Here is an 8,666-nt window from a genome sequence, read left to right as displayed (position 1 = left end):
GGCGGCACTTGAGACCGGAAATTCCACCACCTGGCTCCTAAGCTGCTACATGGCGCATGGCCATGGTGAACAACCGCCAGACGACCTGGTCAGAGACTTAATGCGCGAAGCAAATAGGCGTCACGTTCCTGTGATAATTGGCGCTGATGCAAATGCTCATCACAGTGTCTGGGACAGTTCAGACACCAACAGTAGAGGTGAGTGTTTATTTGACTTTTTATTAGAATTTAATATGACAGTCGTTAATAGAGGTTCAGAACCTACTTTTGTTGTGGCAAACAGAAAGGAAGTTCTTGATATTACAGCTATTAGTACAAACTATATAGAATTGATCAAAGAGTGGAATGTCTCCAATGACTGCTCCTTCTCTGATCACCGCTACCTGGACTTTGACATAGAGGTCCAGGTCAAAGTTTCAAAACCCTTTCTAAATAGAAGGAAAACAAATTGGGAGAGGCATAAAGCTTCTCTGAGTACTATATTGATTTGGCTGCAAATTGGATTGCTAGTTCTCTGAGCGTTGCCACGAAGAGATCTTGCAAACTATCCAGTGGCCTGGGAAGGGACAAACCACCGTGGTGGAGTCCTGATATAGCGAGCATAAGAAGGACATACCGCCGGTCTTTTAACGAGGCTAAGAGATCAAGTAACTGGTCCCTTTATAAGGCAAACGTTAATAAGTTTAAAAATTTGGTTCGGAATGCGAAACGGAACTCGTGGAGGGCTTTCTGTAGTAATATTGAAAGCTCTTCCGAAACCAGTCGTCTCCGTAAAATCTTGTCTAAGTCCCCTTCTGTTCCAAGCTATATACAGAAAATGGATGGGAGCTGGACTTCAGGTAGTCAGGAGACTTTAGAGCTTCTCCTTAATACTCACTTTCCTGGTTGTATTCCAATAAGTGATTCGACTAATTTCTCTCCAACTTCAATGCGGACTGTAACCCACGTGCCTATTAAAGATGACATTATCCGTTGGGCAATTAAAAGCTTTGATTCCTACAAAGCGCCCGGCCCAGATGGTATTATTCCTGCAGATCTTCAACACAATATAGATCTTGTAGTTCCTTGGCTGCGGAACTTATACACAGCCTGTCTCTCTTGGTCATACATTCCTACACAATGGACCAAGTGTAATGTGATTTTTATTCCCAAGGGGGGTAAAACTTCACATACTAAGGCAAAAGATTATAGACCAATATGTCTGGCATCATTTATGCTGAAAACATTGGAAAGAATAATCGATATCCATATTAGGACCTCGATAGATAAATCCTTTCTCTCTGCCTCTCAACATGCATATACGAAGGGCAAATCTGTTGAGACGGCTCTTCATACTCTTGTTGGTCACATTGAAAAATCCATGGGGTATGGAAACTATTCACTGGTCGCCTTTCTTGATATAGAAGGCGCTTTTAATAACGTCAATCCTGTATCTATCTGCCAATCTCTATCTTGAGCTGGGTTTGGTAGGTCCGTTTGTTGAGAATCTTCTCTCAAATAGGATCATTGAATCCTCCTTAGGAGATACAGTAATCTCTAGAAAAGCTTTAAGAGGTACTCCACAAGGGGGAGTACTTTCACCACTCTTATGGAACATGGCCATAAATGATATTCTGGTAAAACTAGACTCTCTTGGCTATAAAACAGTCGCCTATGCTGATGATGTCGCGGTTGCGGTATCAGGCGATCACCTTGAAACCATATCCCAAAGGCTAGAACAAGCACGAAAGATCATTAGCTCGTGGAGTGTCGAATGTGGTCTTAGTGTTAATCCTAGTAAAACGGAACTTGTGCTATTCTCTAGCAAATATAAGATTCCTTCATTTCCTCTTCCATGCCTTAATGGCGAAGTATTAAAACTCTCGGACAGCGCTAAATATCTGGGCGTTATCCTAGATAAGAAACTATCTTGGAGTACAAATGTACTCTCTAGGACATCTAAAGCCATTACGGCACTATATGTTTGTAGGAAGGCCATTGGAACATGCTGGACATAAATCCAATGAATGTTCACTGGCTCTTTGAGGCAGTTATTAAGCCTATTATGTTATATGGGGTTGTTGTCTGGTGGCAGGCGCTTGAAAAGGCTTCACTCAGACAACAACTGGAAAAAGTAATGAGATCAACTGCGCTTCTTATTACAGGCGCTCTCAGAACAACTCCTTCGAAGACGCTGTTCCCTATGCTCAACTGGCTCCCGGTCGATCTCCTTGCAAGGAAATTGGCTATGTCAACTGCGGCCAGACTGAGTGTAACTGGCAAATGGAATCAATGCTCCATAGGCCATGCTAGGATCATGAATCTTATATCGGATAATCAGTATATTGTTGATTATTGTATTCCAGTACCGTCTCTAGTGAGAAGGTTCCAATATCTTATCTCTTCGGAGCCTGAGGAATCTCTCCTTCCGCCAATTAATTGTTTCCGGGTGTATACAGACGGATCCAAGACGACGAAAGGAGTGGGTGGTGGCATTTTCATTGAAGAATTTGGAACGAAAATCTCCTTCCGACTTAATGATGAATGTAGTATCCTTCAGGCTGAAATATCGGCGATAAGAAGGGCGATAAATTGGGTATCGGATATCTAATAGGGATATCAGAATTTATACTGATAGTCAAGCTGCTATTAAATCCCTAACTGTTGTGTTCTCCACATCCAAAATTGTCCATGAATGCCGGACGTCTCTCAATGAGATGGCGAGACATTCGAACATACCCTAATTTGGGTAAAAGGACATGGGATTTCGTATGGCAACGGTATTGCTGACACATTGGCAAGAGCTGGCACTATGCTCAGCGGAATGTACATAGATCAGTTCAGCGGTATACCACTACTTGCAGTTAAGAGGCAAATCAGTGAAAAATGCCTCAGCATCGCTCGCGACATATGGTCGCGTGAACATACGTAGGAGTTGTCAAAATGAGGATGAAGAAGAGACCATTACTCATCTTCTCTGTGATTGTCCTGCTTTGGCGGAGGCTCGTTTTCAGACGCTTGGATCGACCTACTTTGGAGATCTAACCGAGCTGTCAAATATTAAATTAGAACGTCTTCTAGAGTTTCATTAATTTGTCAAATTAGGTGTGAATCCTATAACTCACACTACCCACCCATGTCAACTGCCCTGGCTTTCTCACTTCTCATCCTCTCCTTCCCCTTCTCTTTGCAACTGTTTCTGTTCTTTCACTCTCCTCAATCTCTCCCTCTCTTCTCTTTTCTTCTTCTTACAGGTATTTTTACAAAGGGATCAACATGGACCCAAGTAAAGCCGACATTGGCTACCTGTGCAAACCTAACCTATACTTTTTAGTGGTAGTTGAAATACGTTTCACTACCACTATTTTTTTAGTGGTAGTTAAAATACGTTTTACTGCCACTATACTGATAAAAATAGTGGAAAATCAAAATTTCGTTACTATAGTGGGATTTAGTAGAAACCATTATTTCATTTATTTTACAAACCCAATAGCTCGTTATAAATCAATTATAATTTAATTTTTTTAAATTCAAAATTTACGAATATTTATTTTATAAAATCTTTAATTTTAAAATTTAGAAAGTCATCTGAATTTTGAAGTTTATTGAATTTCACTAAATTGTTTACTAAACCCTTCACCTTCGTGAGAAGGGTATATATAAGTTTGTAATTCCGTTTGTAATTTCTATAATATAATTTTCCGACCCTATAAAGTATATATATTCTGGATCCTTATAGATATCGGAGTCAATTAAGCCAAGTCCGTCTGTCTGTTGAAATCGGTTTTTAGAGGACCCCAGATATCGGCGAGATCCGAATCTTCAATAATTCTAAAAGACATGCTTTCGAGAAGATCGCTATTTAAAATCAGCAAAATCGGTCGGTAAATAACGGAGTATGAGCAAAAATCCGAGACAACCTCTGAAAATTTTTTTTTACGATAAACAAAAACAAAATCTACGTCTCGTCAATGTTTACGACCAATGAATACGAAAGTGTTGTTGTTTTACTCTTGCTTGTATACTGTTAAGAACAACAACAACGTATTGCTAGTGTTAAGCGCATATAAGTGTATAGAAAACACACTGTCTTTAGTAAGCGCATTTACAAAAACAAAAGAGTACCAAGCGCATAGGGCTTGGGCACCCTTGGTTTGGTTGCTGTTGGCGTCATTGCGTTGTTATTTTTGTTTTGTTTTTCTGTGTTTTTCGTTATGTATGTTTAGATGTCTGTTGGTTTAGATGCCTTGTGTATTTTGTGTTTTATTTCGTTTAGCGATGTTGTTGTTGTTCTTTTTGTTTAGCTTTTGATGTAATAATAATGTAGTCGGGAAAAATTTTAAAATTTATAAAAGATGTTTAAAATACACTATGGTGAAGGGTATATAAGATTCGGCACAGCTATTCGGCACTCTTACTTGTTTTAATATATATTTGAATATAACAAATTTGTTAACATAAAATATTATAAGAAAATGAACTTTACTTGTACAATTGCAATGTTAAATTGAAGGTTCTAAATGATAATTCCGTTTAATAATACTTTTGTTATATAGTCCATTAACTCAATAATGAACTGTATTATCAATAGGTTAGATAAGTGAGAATTCACAATATTAAAATAAAGGTCAAAAAATTTGCTAAAATTTATTCACAATTACGTATAAAGATGTGTGAACCGACTACATTCTATTGATTAAATTGCCAAATTAGTTGTAGAATTAGCAAAAATTTAGCAAAGTCATAAATCACTATATGAATTGGCAGCCTTGTTTATCCCAGAAGCCATATCTCGGATATATCACATTTCGTATACTTACGAATTTATCGATCGGAATTTTTTTACTTTTTGGATTCTCTTATTCGATAACGAATAAAACGTTTCGAAATTTCTTATGATGGCATTCGATAACGAGCAATCGTTTGAATGAAACCTTTCGAGTTTTTTCTCGCAAGCAAAAACGCTTTCGAAGTAAAGTTTTTGTGAAAAAAAAAATAATGAAAAGAACATGAATTTAATTAAATCGGGGAAAAATAACTGGAATACTTTTAAGTCTAAAATGAATTATGCCAAAATAAATCCTTCGCAATTTAATGGCAAATCACAAGAGGTTAATGCCAAATACTTCAAAAGGGAAATAACTCTATTTCGGCGGGTGTTGGCGGTTATTATTTTATTGCAGACATTCCCTGAAAGTTCCTTTAAGAAAAAATATATAGTCATTAAGTTTAAAGGACTAAAACAGGAACTCAAATACATATCATTATATTGAATTAATTTATACTCTTTATTACATTAATTAATTAATACTAATATTAAAGTAAGAACAAAATTAAAAGACAAAAGGAAATATAATACTAAAAAAAATACGAAAATTTCATCAATATATTAATATAACAAATTAAATACATATTGGTACATATATTTTTCTTGAATGTAATAAAAATAATAAAATAGAAATATTTTGAACATATGTATTTTCAATTTGTTTGGAATATTTTTATAAACACTATTTTTTGAGGTTTTAGTGTATGTTAAGCATTCATGTAGTGACTGTAAAACATTTGCACTATTTTATTGTAGTGCAAAATTTTCACTACTACTAATGGTTAGTGGTAGTTAAAATATGTTTCACTACCACTATATTAATAAAAATAGTGGAAAATCAAAATTTCGTCACTATAGTGGGATTTAGTGGAAACCATAGTGCACTAAATATTTAATGTACTACCCCCAACTCTGATCTGAAACTATAAACTTAATGAAGAAAATCATGTGTCGTTTTTAAAGGACTTCAAAGTTTTAAGAAGTACATTTAAAAAAAAAAATAAACTAAACTAAACATAACACAATATATTTCCTAACTCTTCTTGTTGGCTTGATAACAATTTGTCGCTTGCTAGAGAGCTCCTACGTAAGCAATCCTAACCTACACTTACAAACTTGTTCAAGAACTTATTAACTCAAATTTTAATTAATGGTAAATTTAGCTAATATATAGTTCAACAAATAATTAAACAAAATAAAAAATCAGATGTATAATTTAAACAAAAATAAATAATTCTATATTTGATAATGAAATATTACAAACGAACATAAAAAATTATTCGCTATTCGTATACTTTAACATTTGTTAAATCCATATATTTATATATATATATATATATTATATATATTATATATATATATATATATATTATATATATATATATATATATATATATATATATATATCCTAAAATCGATTTCCTCCGTAAACTAATATATATATATATATATATATATATTATATATATATATATATATATATATATTTATATATATATATTATATTATATATATTATTAATATATATATATTATTATATATATATATTTTATATTATATATATATATTATTATTTATATATATATATATATATATATATTATATATATATTTTGTTATTACTTTAATATTAGTATTAATTAATTAATGTAATAAAGAGTATAAATTAATTCAATATAATGATATGTATTTGAGTTCCTGTTTTAGTCCTTTAAACTTAATGACTATATATTTTTTTCTTAAAGGAACTTTTAGGGAATGTCTGCAATAAAATAGTAACCGTCAACACCCGCCGAAATAGAGTTATTTCCCTTTTGAAGTATTTGGCATTAACCTCTTGTGATTTGCCATTAAATTGCGAAGGATTTATTTTGGCATAATTCATTTTAGACTTATAAGTATTCCAGTTATTTTTCCCCGATTTAATTAAATTCACGATTGCTCGTTATCGAATGCCATCATAAGAAATTTCGAAACGTTTTATTCGTTATCGAATAAGAGAATCCAAAAAGTAAAAAAATTCCGATCGATAAATTCGTAAGTATACGAAATGTGATATATCCGAGATATGGCTTCTGGGATAAACAAGGCTGCCAATTCATATAGTAATTTATGACTTTGCTAAATTTTTGCTAATTCTACAACTAAGTTGGCAATTTAATCAATAGAATGTAGTCGGTTCACACATCTTTATACGTAATTGTGAATAAATTTTAGCAATTTTTTGACCTTTATTTTAATATTGTGAATTCTCACTTATCTAATTCACACACCTTATTGATAATACAGTTCATTATTGAGTTAATGGACTATATAACAAAAGTATTATTAAACGGAATTATCATTTAGAACCTTCAATTTAACATTGCAATTGTACAAGTAAAGTTCATTTTCTTATAATATTTTATGTTAACAAATGTTATATTCAAATATATATTAAAACAAGTAAGAGTGCCGAATAGCTGTGCCGAATCTTATATACCCTTCACCATAGTGTATTTTAAACATCTTTTATAAATTTTAAATTTTTTCCCGATTATATTATTATTACATCAAAAGCTAAACAAAAAGAACAACAACAACATCGCTAAACGAAATAAAACACAAAATACACAAGGCATCTAAACCAACAGACATCTAAACATACATAACGAAAAACACAGAAAAACAAAACAAAAATAACAACGCAATGACGCCAACAGCAACCAAACCAAGGGTGCCCAAGCCCTATGCGCTTGGTACTCTTTTGTTTTTGTAAATGCGCTTACTAAAGACAGTGTGTTTTCTATACACTTATATGCGCTTAACACTAGCAATACGTTGTTGTTGTTCTTAACAGTATACAAGCAAGAGTAAAACAACAACACTTTCGTATTCATTGCTCGTAAACATTGACGAGACGTAGATTTTGTTTTTGTTTATCGTAAAAAAAAATTTTCAGAGGTTGTCTCGGATTTTTGCTCATACTCCGTTATTTACCGACCGATTTTGCTGATTTTAAATAGCGATCTTCTCGAAAGCATGTCTTTTAGAATTATTGAAGATTCGGATCTCGCCGATATCTGGGGTCCTCTAAAAACCGATTTCAACAGACAGACGGACTTGGCTTAATTGACTCCGATATCTATAAGGATCCAGAATATATATACTTTATAGGGTCGGAAAATTATATTATAGAAATTACAAACGGAATTACAAACTTATATATACCCTTCTCACGAAGGTGAAGGGTTTAGTAAACAATTTAGTGAAATTCAATAAACTTCAAAATTCAGATGACTTTCTAAATTTTAAAATTAAAGATTTTATAAAATAAATATTCGTAAATTTTGAATTTAAAAAAATTAAATTATAATTGATTTATAACGAGCTATTGGGTTTGTAAAATAAATGAAATAATGGTTTCTACTAAATCCCACTATAGTAACGAAATTTTGATTTTCCACTATTTTTATCAGTATAGTGGCAGTAAAACGTATTTTAACTACCACTAAAAAAATAGTGGTAGTGAAACGTATTTCAACTACCACTAAAAAGTATAGGTTAGGTTTGCACAGGTAGCCAATGTCGGCTTTACTTGGGTCCATGTTGATCCCTTTGTAAAAATACCTGTAAGAAGAAGAAAAGAGAAGAGAGGGAGAGATTGAGGAGAGTGAAAGAACAGAAACAGTTGCAAAGAGAAGGGGAAGGAGAGGATGAGAAGTGAGAAAGCCAGGGCAGTTGACATGGGTGGGTAGTGTGAGTTATAGGATTCACACCTAATTTGACAAATTAATGAACTCTAGAAGACGTTCTAATTTAATATTTGACAGCTCGGTTAGATCTCCAAAGTAGGTCGATCCAAGCGTCTGAAAACGAGCC

The sequence above is a fragment of the Lucilia cuprina genome, chromosome 6, assembly GCF_022045245.1.
Source record: "Lucilia cuprina isolate Lc7/37 chromosome 6, ASM2204524v1, whole genome shotgun sequence".
Taxonomy (NCBI): Eukaryota; Metazoa; Arthropoda; class Insecta; order Diptera; family Calliphoridae; genus Lucilia; species Lucilia cuprina.
This window is presented reverse-complemented; position numbering follows the sequence as displayed.